Consider the following 19,874-nt stretch of genomic DNA (forward strand, 5'->3'; position numbering starts at 1 on the left):
AAGTTCTGCCTCCATTCAGGTAAACCACTCGCGAACCGTCAACTAAGAGTTTAACTGATAATTGCCCATAGAAATAATTAACTGAAAAATTCATATTCAAAGAAATAACTTAAAGTATAAAAACAAAAACTCTTTTATTGAAACCCCCCATTTAGGTTTAAGTAACAAAAACCACTTCTTTTATTGACCCCCCCCCCCATTAGACAATAAAAAATCTGGCAGTGTAATTGTAGGTGGCGGTGATGTTTAACTATCACCACTAGTCTGGTCAACCTCAATAGTGGGGGTGGATAGTGGCATAAAATCTTGCGATTCAATAGCCCCACCACCAGTCTGTTGAATTGCAGTAGTGGGTGTGGGGCGAGGTCTGAAATACCCCAATTCACAAAGTTTACCTTCCAGTGTGTTTAGGGATAGCTGATCAAGCCACCCAGCATTGTCTTGTGACACAATTTGATTTTTATGTTTATCATCAGCAATAGAAGTAGCATGCTAACCCGGTTTAGATGCACTTGGGGTGATATCACCTAAATGTTCATTTATAAACCTATTTAACCTTTCCAGGTCCTCAGTCATGTCTATATCACAAGTTAAATCCTCTAGGTTAGTTATATCCCCAAAACAATCATTTAAGAAACCCCTTTGCCGCTCTAAATCATTATCAACTACTGCTTAAATGTAATGCCGATAAATCATATCAGTCTAGTTTTTGTTCATAAAAAAAATCGCTCAGTGTTTTTTTATGCCCCTTGGCATTGTGCGCTCCATTTTCTGGGTCTATGCGTAAATTCTGGCCTGGATGTATGAGTATATAAATTTAAAAATTAGTTCAAACAATACATTTATGCCAGATCTATGCACCAGTAACAGGCACTCGACCGACTTCGCCTGAAAAGCCATTGAAGATAGCTTTTTCTTAGATGGCACTATTTAATGCGTTACCAATAGCAACCATTCTTGAAGCGCCATTTTGATAAGCAAGGAATAAATTGGAGTGGAAAATCCTTTAGTTTAGGTAAAGCAATATCAAGCATAAATCTTTAAATAATGAAGAAATTTTAAGCTATCCAATCTCTTATAACCAATACTGAGTTTTAAGACAGCTATTCTCTGGCACCTTAGAAAGCTGTTGAGCTAGCTTAGGTCTAAATGAAATTTGCAAGAAAGGGTGTTCCTGCAGTGCATAAGTAGGCTAGGCTAAATGCTAATTTTTTCGCAGTTCATATTATGACTTAAAAATAAATTAAACATACCACTCAATGCCTTTTTTTCATGCTCTTTCCAAATATAGCATAATAGGCCTAATCATTTTTGTCTGAAACAAATATACCCCCCCCCCCCTATATAGGCTACCAATTCAGGGTATATATTTGGGTAATTTTTTTGTTGTTTATATTATTGACGGTAAAATTCTACTTTAGCTACTTTTGGCTATCTTGGGAAGGGGTTAGGTTAGGACAATGAAACTTTCAGGGATGGGTCTACAGGCTAAAGTATGTCCCAGGAAGGTGTTTTGAAATACCTACATCCACTCCTCCCTCTAGAGAGTCCTGAAATTTTCCTACATAATAGCTCCTATACCTATTGAAATTTTGACAAAACAACATTTGACCTTAATTTTCAGTTATCAGTTTCTTTTTCTCTAGCCTTAGCTCTGAAAATGCAATTTCAGTTATTTGAGCAGAATTTTAAGACACATAAATAGTTTATTTCCAAAATTTAGGAAATGTATTTGCATATCTTTAAAACCTTATAAATTAAGATTGAGCAAAATTGTGAAGCTAAAAACAATTTTGTTGTACTTCATTTAAGCAGAAGATCTATTTTGAAAGGCTTTAATTTTATAACACACATATTTTTAGAGGTCATCAAAGGCCAGGATCCCCTAGAGGGAGAAGGAGTGGAGGTGGGTACTCAGAATATCGTCCCAGGACATGCTTTTGCATGTGGTACCATCCATGAAATTTTCATTTTCTTAACCTAATCCCTTTACAAGATAGCCAAAAGTAGCTAAAGTAGAATTTTACCTTATTGACTTATGAATAAAGTAAACATGCCACTTGATGTCTTTTTAATGCTCTTTCCAAATATAGCATAATCAATTTTGTCAGATATGAATTTTACCCCCACCCCTATATATATCAGTTCAGGGTATATATTTGTACATTCTGGGAGTGGGGGGAAGTTTAAACTTGCCTCTCATTTACATCAGAAATAAAATTTACCGGTCAATATCTACCAAATCATATTATTGAGTTAGGAATAAAGTGAATACACCATTTGATACCTTTTTTAATGCTGATTACGAATATAATAAGCATTTCTATCGGAAATGAATTTCAGCCCCCCCCCCCGATATATGCCAATTAAGGGTTAGGTTAGGTATAGCCTATATGGGGGGGGGGGCTGAAATTCATTTACAATAGAAATGCTTATTACATTCATAATCAGCATTAAAAAAGGCATCGAATGGTGTATTCACTTTATTCCAAACTCAATAATATGATTTGGTAGATATTGACCAATTTACCCCCATCTAATGTGCAAAAATATACCCTGAATTGGTATATATAGGGGTGGGGATAAAATTCATTTCTGACAATAATGATTATTATATTTGGAAAGAACATACAAAAGGGCATCGAGTGGCATGTTTACTTTATTCGTAAGTCAATAATGTGAACAACGAAAAACTTACCTATATTTGCACATTAGGGGGAAGGGGTAAAGTTTAAACTTACCTCTCATTTACATCAAAAATAATTCCCCCCTCCCCACCCTAATGTGCAAATATATACCCTGAACTGGTATATATAGGGATGGGGGCAAAATTCATTTCTGACAAAAATTATTATTATATTTAGAAAGAGCATAAGAAAAAGGCATCAAGTGGTATGCTTACTCTATTCATAAGTCAATAATATGAACCATGAAAAATTTACTGGCTAAATAACCACTTCTTGGACTGATACTTTTGGTCAATCCTGGGTAAATTTTTCTGAGCTAAAACAGTCAAAAGTCCTACTTTCAAATATGTAGCATATTTACATTAATCAGATTAAGCTATCATGTTTCTGTCTATTATCATTCACACTATTAACTTGTTTAAAATTGTCCTTTTTTGTATGTAATATTTAGCACATTCACTCAGGCCAAACTGGATGTATCAACTCTATGCAACTGTTTCTAGGAGAAGGGGTCTGTTGCACTAGTTGCTGGGGCTGGGGGATTGCCCACTTTGATTGAATTTTTACTTTGACTCAGTATTTTTGCTTGTATTTGAGTTGGGAGGGGAGTGAGTGCTACCAATCCTAGAAGGAACTCTTGCTCTATGCAGAGCAACTGATTTTTACTACAGATCAATCAATAAAAATAACAATATAGATATTATTTGCCTAGCCTAGGGCTATGTGTGGTCATTAAGGGGGGAGGGGCACTGTCAGGATTACAGCTATTATATTGAAAAGATGCATAAAATAAGGAATCTAATGATACCATTTTAATTTATGTTTGATTTATATATAGTCTACGGCTATATAGAAGAGGGGGCAAAAAAAATGAAAATGAGCATACAATTTGCAATCTTAAAATCCCTTTTTTATAGCATGTGTCCTTCTGGAGAGCTACTATTCTCAAGGTTTACCTAAGGCTATATCCAGGATATTTTTTTTGGGGGGGGGAGGGGGTTATTCAGTTTTTTTTGGGGGGGGGGGTACAGAAAAAAACATCAAAATTTTTTTATATCCATTTTTGTTATGTTTTTTATGAGTCAGACAAATATTAAAAAAAAAATTTAACTAGCATATTAATCAAGAAAATCAAAAATTACAATGATCCACCCCTTTTGAGGGAAGCTGGGATGCATTGCAAGTATAACTGCTTGTGTATTTGGAAAGAGTATTAAAAGTTAGATTAAGGGGTATCTTCATGTTTTAGCTAGCAAGTTAACTAAGTAAAGGACAAATTTACCTGATTCCATTGATAGGGCATATTAGATAAAAAAAAAAAAGTTGTGTATTAAAGTTGCAGACACAAGGAGTTGGTTGTGTAATGTTAGAGCAACTTGGGCCAGTAGAAACCAAAACTGTAACAAAAGGATTTTTATTATAATTAATCACAAAAATTTGATTTTTATGCAGATTCCAGATATATAAAATTATTTAGATTTATGTTATCTATTAAAAGCAATGAGCCTGAGAAAATTTGCCTGTTTTTTGAAATAGGGTGGAAACACCACCAAAAGTTAAGCAATCTTAATAAAAATCAAACTATTATATTCCCCATATCAGACAACCCTATTGTAGAGTGCCTTAAGCTCTTATCTACAAAAATGTAGAATTTTGCTTCTTTTTTTCTAAAAAAACAAAAAAAAAACAATCCATGTTTATTTCATTTTTTTTCATGGAACATTGTATCCAACCAATGGTCCTAGAAGATCAGGAGAGGGCCCACTTGAATATAAATCTCAAGCTCTTGTGCTGTTTTTAAGTCACCAAAAAAGTGCCATGGGACAGTGGCATTATGTGCCATTTTGTGGCACCACACTATAATTTTGCTGAATAGAAGACCAAGTTGCTACCAATTGAAAATTATGATATAGCCAATTAATTAAAAAGTATCAAAACTATATGTTGAGCTTCCCAGTTACAGAGGAAGCAGTGCCACACTGTTGCATTTATTCCTGAAAAGTCACATAGTCTACACAAGATAGATGGTTAATATGAACATTTATCTTAATGGTTGATTGATGCCCCAAAGAGTACAGTTTAATAGTGTTGGTTTAGTAGTTTAATTTAACAATATATCAATATTTTTACTTTCTATATTTAATAATCAATTTTGATATTTCTGAGTATTTGCTTGCTCAGATTAACTTTTGGTTTTGCCAAAGTTGAATAACAAAAATTTTAATTAAACAGAATGTTGCACTATTTTTTTCAAATTTTGAATAAATCACAAAAAAACCTTTGATTATATGAATGAATATCACAAAAACCTGGATTTGGAATTACTTGGGTTCTGTATAAAGAAGAACAAACTACTGGCTATTTTGTGCTATTTAAAATCAGCAACATTTTCACTGAGAATTGGTTCTGCCTTTCAGTGATTAAATGGGGAAAAATATGTTTTTGAACTGAAGGTAAGGAACAACATTAGAGTTTAAAACAACATAAATTATTTATCCCCACAAAAATTCATCTTGTGTAAAGTCCTAGGCAATTCCATCCCTGTCTAAAATTCCTCCCAGAAAATTTCTTGCTGACAATTCTGCAAGGAAAATTCTTTTCAGCCTACTTACACTTGAAAAAAGACTTGTTTTTCTTTTAATTTCTAGTTGTGTTACAAATCAGGCCAGAAATCCTTGTTCTGTGGAAAATTTTTCCTGGAAATTCTCCCCTCCCAGTGTCCCAATGGGAAGTTTTCCTGTGAAAAAAGCTCCCAAGTTTTCACCCACAAAAAAAAATTCCCAAGACAACTGAACCTCTCTGAAAATTTCCTCAGGCAATTTCCACAGAATATCTTCTAATGTAAAATTGCATGGCAAAGAGAAAGTAAGTAAAAAAAAAAGATTGGTATAGGAATTTGGATAAATTTCCATGTGTAAATTATCCATTTGAAATTTTGTCATGGAAACTTCCCTCCCCTCTGAAAAATGTCTGTTTACTTCCCAATAACAAATGCTATATGTAAACACTAGGTAAATTTCTTAACTTGCAACCCTTTCCCTAGGGAGTTTTGGGGGTCATGTTATCCCAAGAGGCATGATCATTTCACCTTTCAGCTATGTTGATCAAAATGACTATCAAAATTTTTTTCAGTTGATGTTGGGAAAAAAGGGCTGTGGGAAGAGGGATGGTGCTTAGTTGCCTTCTAATGTGTTTGGTCACAAAATGGGGAACTAGAACTTTAATTTACATTCAAACTAGGCCTCTTCCAATCTTCTAGAACCATTGGTTCAATACAATAACCCTTGAAAAAAAAAAAAAAAAAAAAACAAAAAAACACCCAAAATATCTAACTTCTGGTAAAAAAAAAAAAAAACAAAAGTCTATATTTTTGCAGATGGAGGCTAGAAGTCTGAATAGCAGGGCTCATTGATATGCTGAATCTGATGGTGCAATTTTCATTAGGACCCATTGACTGTAAAGGGGTTTTTCTGCCCTTTCTCAAAAATCACACAAATTTTGTTTCTAGTATAATTACAATTATTTACTAGCATTTTAAAATTGGTTTTAAATTTTTTGTTACTAATGACTAGAGTTTGGTTTGAGAAAAACGTGTAGGCCATATAAGAAAGCCTATTAAAGAACATACCACATTTTTATCATTTTTACTCAAGCTACTTCAAAGTAATAAGCTACCATGTATGACATCATTGGTGTGTTCTATCACTTTGCATGTTAAGATAAGGTTTTTGTCAAAAGTAGTATTTTATTATTAATACTATGTTTTGTTACTTAAAAAAAATGTAGATAGAGCAATTTCCTTTCAAATGAGCTCTGAAATATCTGTGTGTGATATTTCAGTGCCCCACTAGCAGCAACACAAAAAAGGAAGCAAGGATAAAAAAGACCACATTTCATTGATAATTAATTTTCCTTATTGGTCAAGATGGGGACTGCAATTCTCCGAAAATGAGGTTTTCAGCTATTGTGATTCCATTGGTGCAATTTTCCTTTCAATGAAAGAATTTTTGTAGTCTGAATTTTTATTTAGGCTATTATATATATATATATATATATATATATATATATATATATATATATATATATATATATATATATATATATATATATATATATATATATATATATATATATATATATATATATATATATATTCCAACAAATTTTATTGGTAAGATTAATTGAATTAGTAGTTACTCAATTTCTGGTCACTATTCTTTGGGGTTTGTTCTTTACTACTCTTTATTTTTATGCACTGTTTTTAGGTTGCTCCTATATTTGAGCAATGCTGGCTAAAATATAATTCTTGAGACTCTTGACTTTCTAATTTGTAATTTAGTAATTAATTGGGGTTTTCAACTATTGTGATTCCAATGGTGCAATTTTTATTTCAATGAAAGAATTTTCAATTCAGGCCATCTTTTGTAATTCTCATTGATATATTTTGCAAAAAATTTTATTGCTAAGATTAATTGAAATTGTAGTTACTGATGAATCTGGTTCAAATAGCAACTCTTCCTCACTTGACAGTTTTTTTTCAATTTTTTTTTTTTTAATTTATGGCTACTATAGGCTAGGATTTGCTCCTCATTGCTCTTTATTATTATATATATTTTCAGGTTGCTACCATGTTTGAGCAAAGCCAGCTAAAGATAATTCTTGAAACTCTTGACTTTCTAATTATACTTTTGGTAATTACAATAGCTCTCTTAACCAATCCAATGGATTAGGGTTAGAGGTGATATTGTAATAAATGCCCAGTTCTTATATTAATTCTTGGAAGCTTCCAAATGTAATTTAGGGAGAAGCTTCCAGTGTATGCAAGGAATACCAAAGAGGGTGAATTATTTTTTAATGTTTGTGTTCAGTCAGTCAGTGCATCATGGCCTAGTTCACAAATTTTGGTGCAATTGCTAGAGTAGTGAACTGGGATATCTAACATTACACTTCTTTGCACTCTTTGTCTGAAAAACATAATAAGCCTTGCAATTCTTTGTATATATATATATTGAGTAAGCCCTGGAGAAAAAAAACAACAGAAAATGCCCTTTGCTTAGTTTCTTCAATGTCATGTAAGATTATATTTACCATAATTTTGGGTTGTCTGCTTCCTGGAATGAAAAAGTATTTGTCTTTAAAAGTTATACCCCTGGCTGTTGTGAGACTGTGTTTCAAATGCCAGAAATCAGTTATGTCTGGTGCCTTACTTATAAGTTTCTACTTTTTAATAAATTTCACTCTTTCCTCTAAATTCTCACTATTTGTCTTTTTTTAACTTTAAAGAATGTTTCTAAAAAAAAATTCAAAGAAAGACAGAGCCATTATTACACTTTCCAGTAATAAGATGATCCTGTAGTTGCAAGTCAGTGAAGATAGTGTGCTGACTAATCAGGTGAATCCCAAACAAATTGCCCATGCTTGTTGCACCATTCATTATCAACTGATGCTTTGAATGACACAATGCTAGCAGAAGAAGCTATCCTGGTCTAACAAGTTCCATAGACTCACCACCTGATTAGAAAATAATTTACTTTGCAACCTTGATTTGGCATGCTTCTGAAAAAGTTTTTAATCATGACCTCTTGTTCTTGAAGAAGAAATATCTGGTTGAAAGATGTTTGGGATAATTTCTTTATGGTTAAATAGCTTGAACATCATAATTATATTGCTCTATTGGCAATAAGGCAGTGTGGTTAGATTTACGTTTTTCAAGTCAAGAGGGGTAGAGGGTATCATAGAAACCTCTGATGCATTTAGTTGTTAGCCTCTGAACTGATTCTAGAGTTTCTTAGTCTGCTTTATTCATAGGGTTGGCAGTTTCTTAGGCCAAATTAATCCTTTATAAAGCTTTGAGACAACTGAGGGCAAATGACTACTGAAAGTGGTCACATGCTGATTTAGGTTTAGTATTATCATCTGGTTTAGTTAGGTTGGAGTACAATTTATCTCCAAGTAATTGCATTTAAGTGTAATTCAGGTGAACATCTGTCTGCTTAGGCTTAATCACAGGCAGCGGGCTAGCGCTGCCTAAGTAAAGAATGATGTGGGCCAAATGTCTTTTTTTTTAGTTGGGCACTTTGTATCAAAGGAGTTGTTGTAGAAACTTTGAAAAGGGCTCATTTGATTGGAAATTGGAGTGGCTAGTGCCCTTGTTAATAGTCAAAACTGATTGGAGGGCAACTAGCACCCCCCCCCCCCCAACACCCATCATTCCCCCAAACACATCCAATCAAAATTTTGAGGTAGCCATTTTGTTCAGCATAGTTGATTTTCCGATAGAAAATGTGTTTTTGAGGAGGATGCTCTCCCACAACCCTCAGGGCAAGGGTTTTAAGTTATGCCCTGAGGGCATATCAGAACAATGTTGGCACAATGTACTATGTATTATTTTTTTCTTTTAGAGCAGGGCACTTCATATGGAAGGGGTCATTGTAGAAACTTCAAAAGGGGCTCATTTGATTGGAAATTGAGTTCTAGTGCCCTTTTTAATAGTCAAAAGAGATCGGAGGGCAACTAACCCCCTCCCACACCCATTTTTCCTCCAAACACATCCAATCTAAATTTTGAGATAGCCATTTTTTTCAGTGTAGTTGATTTCGAGATAGAAAATATGTTTTTGAGGAGGACACTTCCCCACAACCCTCAGAGCAAGGGTTTTAAGTTATGCCCTGGGGTATATAAGGCTTTTTATAGAAGGTGTTGTGGTAGAAACTTCAAAAAAAGCTCATTCAATTGGAAATTCAAAGGGCTGGTGCCCTTTTTAATAGTCAAAAGTGATTGGAGGGCAACTAGCCCCCCCCCCCCCCCCCACACATCCATCATTCCCCCAAACACATCTAATCAAATTTTTGAGATAGCCATTTTGTTCAGCGTAGTTGATTTCCATATAGAAAATGTGTTTTTGAGGAGGACACTCCCCCACAACCCTTGGGGCAAAGGTTTTAAGTTATGCCCTTCGGGCATATAAGAACAATGTTGGCACAATGTACTATTTATTTTTTTCCTTCTAGAGCTTCTAGAGCTGGGCACTTCAAATAGAAGGGGTCATTGTAGAAACTTTCGAAAGGGGCTCATTCGATTGGAAATTGAGAGTTCTAGTGCCCTTTTTAATAGTCGAAATTGATTGGAGGGCAACTAGCCCCCCCCACGACGATCATTCCCCCCAACACATCCAATCAAAATTTTTAGATAGAAATTTTGTTCAGCATAGTTGATTTCCAGATAGAAAATATGTTTTGAGGAGGACACTCCCCCACAACCCTCAGGGCAAGAGGTTTAAGTTATGCCCTGGGGGCATATAAGGTTTTTATAGAAGGTGTTGTCATAGAAACTTCAATACAGGCTCATTCAATTGTAAATTTGAAGGGCTAGTACTCTTTTTAATAGTCGAAATGATTGGAGGGCAACTAGCCCCCCCCCGCCCACGCCCCTCAGTCCCCCAAACACATCCAATCAAAATTTTGAGACAGCCATTTTGTTCAGCGTAGTTGATTTCCGTATAGAAAATATGTTTTCGAGGAGGACACTCCCCCAACCCTTGTTTTAAGTTATGCCCTGGGGACATATAAGGTTTTTTATAGAAGGTGTTGTTGTAGAAACTTCAAAATAGGCTCATCCGATTGGAAATTCAAAGGGCTAGTGCCCTTTTTAATAGTCGAAAGTGATTGGAGAGCAACTATGCGCCCCCCCTACACCCATCATTTACCCAAAAAAATCGAATCAAAATTTTGAGATAACCATTTTGTTCAGCATAGTTTATTTTCAGATAGAGATTATATTTTTGAGGGGGCCACTTCCCCACAGCCTTCTGGGCAAGAGTTTTAAGTTACGCCCTGGGGGCATATAAGGTTTTTAAAGAAGGCGTTGTTGTAGAGACTTCAAAAAGAAGCTTATTTGGTGGGAAATTCAAAGGGCTAGTGCCCTTTTTAATAATTGAAACTAATTGGAGGGCATCTAGCCCCCTCCCACGCCCATCATTCCCCCAAAACATCCAATAAAAATTTTGAGATGGCCATTTAGTTCAGCATAGTTGATTTCCAGATAGAAAATATGTTTTTGAGGAGGATGCTCCCCCATAACCCTCAGGGTATGGATTATAAGTTATGCCCTGGGTGCATATAAGGTTTTTATTGAAATCTTTGTTGTAGAAACTTGAAAAAGGGCTCATTCGATATGAAATTCAAAGGGATAGTACCCTTTTTAATAGTCAAAAGGGATTGGAGGGCAACTAACCCCCCTCTCACGCCCACATTTCCCCCAAACACATCCAATCACAATTTTTAGATAGCCATTTTGTTCAATGTAGTTAAAAGTTTTGGAAATTGTGTCTTTAAGTATGACAACCCCTCCCCCCACAGCCCTCAGGGCAAGAGTTGTCAGCCATGTCCTGGGGGCATATAAAGTTTTTATTGAAAGCGTTGTCGTAGAAACTTCAAAAGGTCTCATTCAATTGGAAATTGAAAGGGCTAGTTCCTTTTTTAATAGTTAAAAGTGATTGAATATCGGCTAACGCCTCTCTTACTACCACCATTTTCCAATACATATCCAATCAAAATTTTGAGATATTCATCTTGTTCAACGTAGTTGAACATTCTGGAAATTAGGTCTTTTAGGATGATAACCCCCTCTGAGCCCTCAGTGCAAGGGTTGTAACTTATGCCCTGGGGGTATATAAGGTTTATATAGAAAGTTGCTGTATAAATCATAGGCAGCTCGATCGTGCTGCCTCAGTAAAGAACGGGGACACTCGAGACTGAGACAAAAAACGGGGACTAAGTAAAGAGGAGGACACTCCCCCACAACCCTCAGGGCAAGGCTTTAAAGTTATGCCCTGGGGGCATATAAGAATGATGTTGGCACAATGTATTATTTATTAATTTTTTCCTTTAGAGCAGGGCACTTCGTATCGAAAAGGTTGTCGTAGAAACTTCGAAAAGCGCTCATTCAATTGAAAATTGGAGTGGCTTGTGCCCTTTTTAATAGTCAAAAGTGATTGGAAGGCGACTAACACCCTCACGTCCTCATTTCCCCAAACACATCCAATCAAAATTTTGAGATAGCCTTTTTGTTTAACGTAGTTGAAAGCTCTGGAAATTGGGTCTTAAAGGATGACAACCACCCTAACAGACCTTAGGGTAAGGGTTGTAATTTATGCCATGGGGGCATATAAGGTGTTTATAAAAAGCGTTGTCGTTTCCATAAGGGCTCATTCGATAGGAAATCAAAAGGCCTAGTACCCTTTTTAATAGTCAAAAGTGATTGGAAGGCTTGACGTTTTTATAGTAAAGATCGAAGTGGGTATAATGTATTATTTTTGTTGTTTTTGTTGTTTAGACCAGGGCACTTGGTATTGAAGGAGTTGTCGTGGGAACTTCGAAAAGGGCTCATTTGATTGAAAATAGAAAGGGCTGATGCCCTTTTTAATAGTCGAAAGTGATTCAAGAGCAATTAATCCCCCTTCCACTCCCACCCTCCCACCCCAACCCACCTATTTCTGCTCTTGAAATTTAACCAAATCAAAATAGCTTAAGTGTATCCAAGCTACCAAAGAAAGTAAACAGATTTTTTTGCAAATTTTATCATGGTTTCCATTTCAAGTCAAACTAGAGGAGGTATGAAACTAAATTAAACAGTACTATTTGCGTCCAGATTTTTAATGCCTTCCCAAGGCCAGAACAAAATTTGCACTTTACTGAAAAAATATAATAGTCCAGGACTTTTAGGGTTTGACCCGGACAAAATTGCAATATAAACGAAAATGGTACCAAAATGATCAGAAAAAAATTCTGTACAACATACTAAAAGTCCCCATAAATTTGAGTGGGTCGAGTACCCGAAAAACAGGGGAAAAGGGGGAAATGCGGGGGAAATTGGGAAAAATGCTGAACATGCCCAGAAAATAGTTCAAAGTGAGTTTTCTGGGGCTTTCCCATATGCTGATCACGAAACTGACATCTAAAATTCAGTATAGAATAAAAGAACTACGGAAAACGGGGGGAACAGGGGGAAGAGGGGAAAAAGTTTAAAAATACAGGGTAGGGGTAGAAAGCACTTTGAAATATGTTTTTTTGGGTCTTTCTATCTGCTGATCCCGAAACTGACATATAAAATGAAATAAAGAACATGAGCCCCACCATAACGGGGGAAAAGGGGGAAAGAGGGGAAGAAAAGTGACAATTGAAGTCAGGGGTAGAAATCAGTTTGAAATGTGTTTTCAGGGGTTTTCCTATCTGCCAATCACGAAACTGACACCTAAAATGAAGGAAAGAAAACGAGAATCATGAAAACCGAACAAAACTGGAGGAAATAACGGAAAAGGGGAAGGGAAGCCTTACTCCTGAGCCAGCTGCTAATGGCTAATAAGTAGGCCTATAGACAAAATAACTCGCTTAAGTATCAAACTTTTACTTTCTTGAATCACAGACATTTCTTACAACCATTTGAATTACTTAACATAAAGAAAACAACCGCTTGGCAGTCATCACAGTATAAAACTTCAGCTATTATAGGTAAAATTTGTACTTTCGAAGGCAATATTGTTGAATAAAAATCTAAAAAAAGAACTTCAGTAACTATAGGTAAAATCTGTACTTTTTAAGGCAGTAGAGTTGACTTGAAAAACACAGCATTGATGTCACAAGTCGAGCTCTTCGTCTTCGACAATCTCGTTGTCCCTGTTCAAACAGTTGATACCCTGACATTCTCCGCACGCGAGCGTACACGCTAATCCATTTTTCTTGCAGCTGCATCGCTAGTTCTCGCAGCCTGCCTTACAATTGCAACTCACGACACTCAAAAGAGTCTGAGGTGCGGGCAACAAATCGGTCATCACAGGTGAGTATTTATGGTCTCTGAGGACCCAACCACAGTCAGCCAGGTCGAGGTCAGCTGGTTCCCCTTTCCAACGGGATACCTGGAGGCGCACTCGCTGGGAGTGGAATGAAGCTGCAGCTTCGGTTGGCGGAAGCCTTTCAGGCTTAACAAACGCCATAGTATTTGACGAAGAAACTTTTTCCGTCGAAATCGATGTCGCAGCTTAGTGAGATCTTCGTTTGGTCGTGCTTTATACAAGCTGAGGAGAAGATATTCACCCGCTTTCACATTTTCATCTTTAGACGATGATTCATCCAGAAACACTTCGTATTTTTTTCTGAACACTTCGCTCTTCTTCAAAAGAGGTAGCACAGCTTGCTTTCGAAGTCCGAAAACTCGTGAGGTCGTGTCACATCCCAAGAGTGCGTGCCCTACCAGAAGTGACCTGGATACTTCTCCCATTTTTTTTTGAACTTCGTTGAGGCACCAGAACCGTGTTATCGCTTCTTTTGCGTTCGTTGACGATTAGAAGTAAAGTGTTTTTGCATTAGGCGGGAGGTGATACAAGAGTAGAATCAGAAAGTCAGTGTCGTTGCCAAGAACTATTGTTTCAGAGTTTTCTGCTTTCGTTACGGCAGTCTTCACGATTAGATAGTCAGCATCGTCCTTCGCAAGGACGACTTCAAATCCTTTGGCTCTGAGTTTTTCCCCGATGTAGCTTATAATTCGCTGTTTATTCTGAGAGTTGCTAAAAAACTCTTCCTTCTTTTTCTGGAGCTTCATCCCTAAACTGAAATCGATCACTTGATGCTGGCTTCCTTTACACCGTCGGTTGTGGGTAGCATCTTTCGTGGTTGGACCAGCGCTGTATCCATCGAAGACAACAGTAGGGGAGGTAATGCGTCAAGTAACGAAACTAACATAGCTGTCACAGATTGAATCATAAGTATCACCAATCTTCCAAGGTACTTGCTGAAGCAGCCAACCTCCATCAACTACAGTGACACGATCAGACACTGGCAGGTGGTGAATTGAGTCCGTTTTCGCTTCTTTCCATATTGCTTTTGCTAGTGTAGGTTTGTCTGGCTGACGCATTATGCCAGAATTCTCAAACAAAGCGGGCGGATAACTGCACAGTTCGTAACGTAGAGTTTCTGCCATGTCATTTTCAGATGTATGGGCAGCAGTCGAAAGACGTTGAAAAATCAGTGCAGGGTCGATATGCAAAATCTCGCTATCTATCCGTATGTTCCCATCGGATGCCAGTGTAACGACTTTGTCTTTCTTCCTGAATGAAAAACTTTCGACAGATTGGCCATCCATGCGCTGGAGGATCAGCTCACCTACAGCTTTAGCATCCACTGCATTGACGCCTTTTTGGGTAATCAGCCCGGAACCTATACTTCTAAGCTCTGTGGAACTAGTGAAAGAACAGTTCTCTAGAAGGAATTCAAGAAACGTCAGTAGATCCTTAGTATCTCTCTTTATTCGTGCTGCGGTTGCAGTAACATGCTTTTCACTAGAATTGTACTCTAGGCCCATCAGTTTCTGCATTAGATCATTCACTGAAGCGAGCACTGTTATAGACATTGTCCATATGTCTCGCTGAAACTCAGTCATCCCTTTTCTTTTTGTCAGCCCTCCATCTGTTGTTAGGCTCTTCATCAGCACTGTCTCGATAACGAGGTTTGGAGCCAATCCAGCCCAATAACGATCACTTCGTCGGGCAATAAACTTGCCGCTTGCAAACTGTCCGAAGAGCTGTGGATTCGATGTTTCAAGTTCCTGCATCATCTGAAGAAAAAGACGAACTGACTTGGCATAAAGATTATGCCCCGCAGCTGCGAGGTATGGGAGCATTTCAGAAAGAGAGGATAAGTAGAGATCCCAGTAGAGATCCCAGCTACCATGTCACATGTGTAAGCATCCACGCAGACTGGAGACTATTGGATCCGCTAGATGTCATTCCGTCAGGATAGGTTTTGTCGTCGGCACTGGAACTCCCCGGTGGCTAGTCTACCTTGCTTCTCTTACTGAATGTCGAATTAGAACAGGATTATGTTGACGAACCCACGCGCTTGTTGATAACGGCGAGGAATACGGAATAAAGTAATTTCAGTATCTTTCTGTATTTCTTTCTCGAGTTTTTTTTTGCCTTTTCCGAACCTATGGGGTAGCCGAACCTCTATAGATCTCCTGTATTAACATTTGTAAACATTTCCACATGCTTTCTACCCCTACCCTGTATATTTCCCTTTTTCCCCTCCCCCCCCCATTTCCCCGTTTTATGTTAATCAATTTTTTTATATTATTTTAGTTCTCAATTTCGTAATCACCAGATAGGAATACCCCAGAAAATATCTTTAAAACCGCTTTCTACCCCTACCCTGTATTCTTCTCTTTTCTCCCCTCTTTCCCCTGTTCCCCCGTTTTCCGTAGTACTCTTTTTCTATACTGAATTTTAGATGTCAATTTCGTAATCAGCGTATGTGAAAACCTCAGAAAACTCACTTTAAACTATTTTCTGGGCATGTTCGGCATTTTTCTCATTTTCTCCCGCATTTCCCCCTTTTCCCCTGTTTTTCGGGTACTCGCCCCACTCGGATTTATGGGGACTTTTAGTGTGTTGTACAGAATTATTTTTCTGATCATTTTGGTACCATTTTCGTTTATATTGCAATTTTGTCCGGGTTCGACACTTTTTTTAGCTAAAAGTCCTGGACTATAAATGTTTTTACTTCTATAACTTTAATAAATCAAGTAATTTCAATATTTTGAATACTAAATATCAATATATCTATATTAAACTGACAATGCACATTCATTTGTATTTTTTTCAGTAGAGTACAAATTATGTTCTGGCCTCGGGAATGCATAGGGGTTTTGAGCCCAACTTACGTTAATTTCTGCTGTTTTGAGTTTGACTTGGTTATTTATTGTAATTTCCTTTCGTTTTGGGTTTCATTTATTTATCAATGCTGATTTGTGGTAGTTTCACGCTTGGTAGATAATTTGATATTATTTTTGCTCATTTTTGGTTTAATGGAGCTCTTTACTTTTCTTTGAAAAACTTGTTTTGTGGAAAAAGTTTTTTAAATTAATTTAAAAAAAAAAAATCCACCCTACTGGTTGTTGCTGCACACTTCATTTCCTGCAACTTTGGGATGAACCAGTCAACATTATTGTGCACTATTATTCCCATGTATACTTTGAGCACTAGGGCTGGACAATCCATCACTGTGCTTTACAGCATTGAGTTCAATACTCCCAGGGTCATAAGTGTTAGAAGTATGTGATCTTGGGCTGTAGTAAATTTCATCTGACTGCCCATTATAAACACTGGTGCAAACATAAAAAAAAGTTACTATAAAATATTCTAGTACACACTAGAATAAAAGTTATACTATATACAGGTAACTGAGAAGCAGCTAGTTTATTTGCACTCCAGCTGATGCTGCATACACAACAATTTTTTGAAACAATCTTATTTCCTTGAATCACTAGATCTCCTGCGTCATTTGCTTGTCTGAAATGGGGTTCCTCATTCAGCTCTGCTTTTTTGATTTTATTTACTATGAACATTTTATTTACTCTATGAACTGAATATATCCAGCTCCTTCTTTTCCATAATATTTCTGAAATTTCTTTGTTGTTCTGAAGTCAGCAGCAGAGATTATGATAGGAAAGTGGTTCTGGGTACATGGGCCAACCCCAGGGGGTTTGTTTGTGCTTATCAATCAGTGCACATTAGAAATATTGACTTTTGGGGGATTGTATTCATGCTGCAGGAACTCACATATAAACTCTTCATCATTTGGCTTTGGAGCAACACCAAACACCACCACAACATTAAACTTAAGAATGTTTTTTTTAAACCTCTACTTTAGAGTCAACTACACTACAAAGTAGATTGGGTTCAGATAGGGCACTAGATGCTTGCTCTAAGGATTCAGCACATGTTTCAATATCTATGAATTTATTATTTCTTAAACTCAGCTTTAAACTCACAAGAAGATTGTTTCACACCTTCCTTGATCTTAATGTATAAGTTCTGCACAGCAGCAATAGTGAGATGAAGTGGTTCTGATGTCTAATTGATATTGTTCTGGATTTGGTTTTCAATATAACTAGGTCTGGTGCTACCTTTGCAAACTGGGCACTTCCATTCAAAGCCCTAACGCCTGGTCATTTTTGTTAGAAGATTGTACTCAGGTTCACTTATGTCTTGGCAATCAGTACACAACCATGTTTTATAAATATTTCAGGTCATTGCAGCGGATTCCTCATCCAAATTATGGTCACAAGCAGCATACTTGTCTGTTTCCTCTTTAACGCTTTCTTGGGGTCTTTTTGGTGGCATAGCTAACAGTAGGCCTAATTGCTGTTATTTACAACCAAATGCTAGGGTTGGCACAAGGCTCGCAACTTACGATCAACAAAACTCAAAATTAGGAGCTCATAAAGATCATGTCTCCTTCTGTTTCCTATGTGATATGTAATGCCTCTCCCATCTCTGTTGCTGTAATTTTTTCCCCATTAGATAGGATTGATAGGCGCTGTGTTATTTTGCAACTAACCAAACATGATTTTTTTTTTAATTTCAAAAAAAGTATCTTTAATAGAGGGGCTGTCATACTTCTCATCCCCTCAGAACATAATTTGCACTTTACTGAAAAAAATATAAATGTTTTTACTTTTATAACTTTAATAAATCAAATAATATTAATATTTTAATTACTAAATATCAGTTTATGTATATTAAACTGACAATCCACATTCATTTGTATTTTTTCATTAAAAGGCAAATTTTGTTCTGGCCATCAGAAAGAATAGGGGTTTTGAGCCCAAATGATGTTAATTTCTGCTCGTTTTGGGATTGACTCGGTTATTTATTAATATTTCTGTTTGTTTTGGGCTTCAGTTATTTATTGATGCTGCTTTGTGGTAGTTTCAAACCTGGTAGATTATTTTATTTTTGTTAATTTTTTGTTTAATGGAGTTCTTTACTTTTATTTGAAAAACTTATTTTGTGGAAAAAGTTTTTTTTAATTAATTTCTGTTCGTTGAGATAGTCTTTTCAGAGAAATAGAAAATAATACTTTAAATCTTTTCGTTTTTTAAGAATTTGTAGTTTGGCCTGCTTTATGTATGCTGGAGAAAAATTTTCAGCAATTTTTAACAACATACACCCTCTTGAAAATCTGGACACGAATAGTAGTGTTTAATTTAGTTTCATACCTCCTCTAGTTGACCTGAAATGGAAAACTTGATACCATTTGCAAAAAAATCTGTTTACTTTCATTTAATGCTTGGATGTACTTACGTTATTTTGATTTGGTAAAATTTTAAGAGCAGAAGCAGCCCCGAAAGTTTGAACATAATACCCTCTGTCGTTCTTGGGATACTGCTGAGATTCCTTATCGAGAATTAGCTTTAACACATTGAATTTTGATTTAATCTTATGGCAACATTAAGTTTTTAAACATAAAGTCAAATGGGAGGGTGAGCGTGGGAGGGGGATTAGTTTCCCTCCAATCACTCGACTATTAAAAAGGGCATCAGCCCTTTCTATTTTCAATCGAATGAGCCCTTTTCGAAGTTCCTACGACAACTCCTTTGATACAAAGTGCCCTGGTCTAAACAAAAAAAAAAAAAAAAAAAAAAAAAAAAAAACATTATACCCACATCGATCTTTACTATAAAAATGTCAAGCCTTCCAGTCACTTTCGAATATTAAAAAGGGCACTAGGCCTTAAAAGAAAGCATTTAGAAAGAAAGCACAGCTTGTGGAAAATACTGGGAAATATGCTTTACCTATGCATACCGGGACTTTTTGTCAGGAGGAATGAATCTACTAAATGTTGTTTTAGTTTTATGTTATTTTACTTTGTTTATTATTTTCATTAATATACTGAGGAATTATCACAAATACCCGTACTGCAGACAATCACGTCAAATCTAAGTATGTGGTGGGTACCCTGTAGATGTTCCCGACGTGCGCATCAGACACGTCGATCAATATTTTATATCAGGTGAGGGGTACATTTCAGAGGGAAGTCATTGCAAAAAACGGTAATTTATGCAAAAATACAGAAATTAATTTTTAAACATTTACATAGACTTTTGGAAGCAGGACTAGATATACTGAATTTTGTTATAAATTTATATGTTATTTACTTATTTATTTTATTTGTTTACAGAGGGATTATTACAAATGCCCGTACTGCAGACAATCACGTCAAATCTAAATACAAGTCTGTCAAAAACGGTATTGAGCTGTTGAGCTTGCCGGAAGAGCAACTTGCCTTATATGCCCCCAGGGCATAAATTACAACCCTTACCCTAAGGGCTGTGAGGGTGGTTGTCATCCTCTAA

The 19,874-nt window shown here is 36.4% G+C and overlaps 1 protein-coding gene across 1 annotated transcript in view; it reads left to right on the top strand.

Annotated features, from left to right (window-relative positions):
• Positions 1–956: 956 nt before the first annotated feature.
• Positions 957–19,874, top strand: part of nito (RNA-binding protein spenito) — a 30,114-nt gene continuing 11,196 nt past the window's right edge. Inside the window, exon 1 of the mRNA XM_089100500.1 lies at positions 957–1,015. The gene's annotated coding sequence lies outside the window, so the exon portion shown is untranslated. The remainder of the gene's footprint in view (positions 1,016–19,874) is intronic.

Source organism: Artemia sp. Qi Xiang Cuo, chromosome 14 (genome assembly GCF_049724085.1).
Source record: "Artemia sp. Qi Xiang Cuo chromosome 14, ASM4972408v1, whole genome shotgun sequence".
Taxonomy (NCBI): domain Eukaryota; kingdom Metazoa; phylum Arthropoda; class Branchiopoda; order Anostraca; family Artemiidae; genus Artemia; species Artemia sp. Qi Xiang Cuo.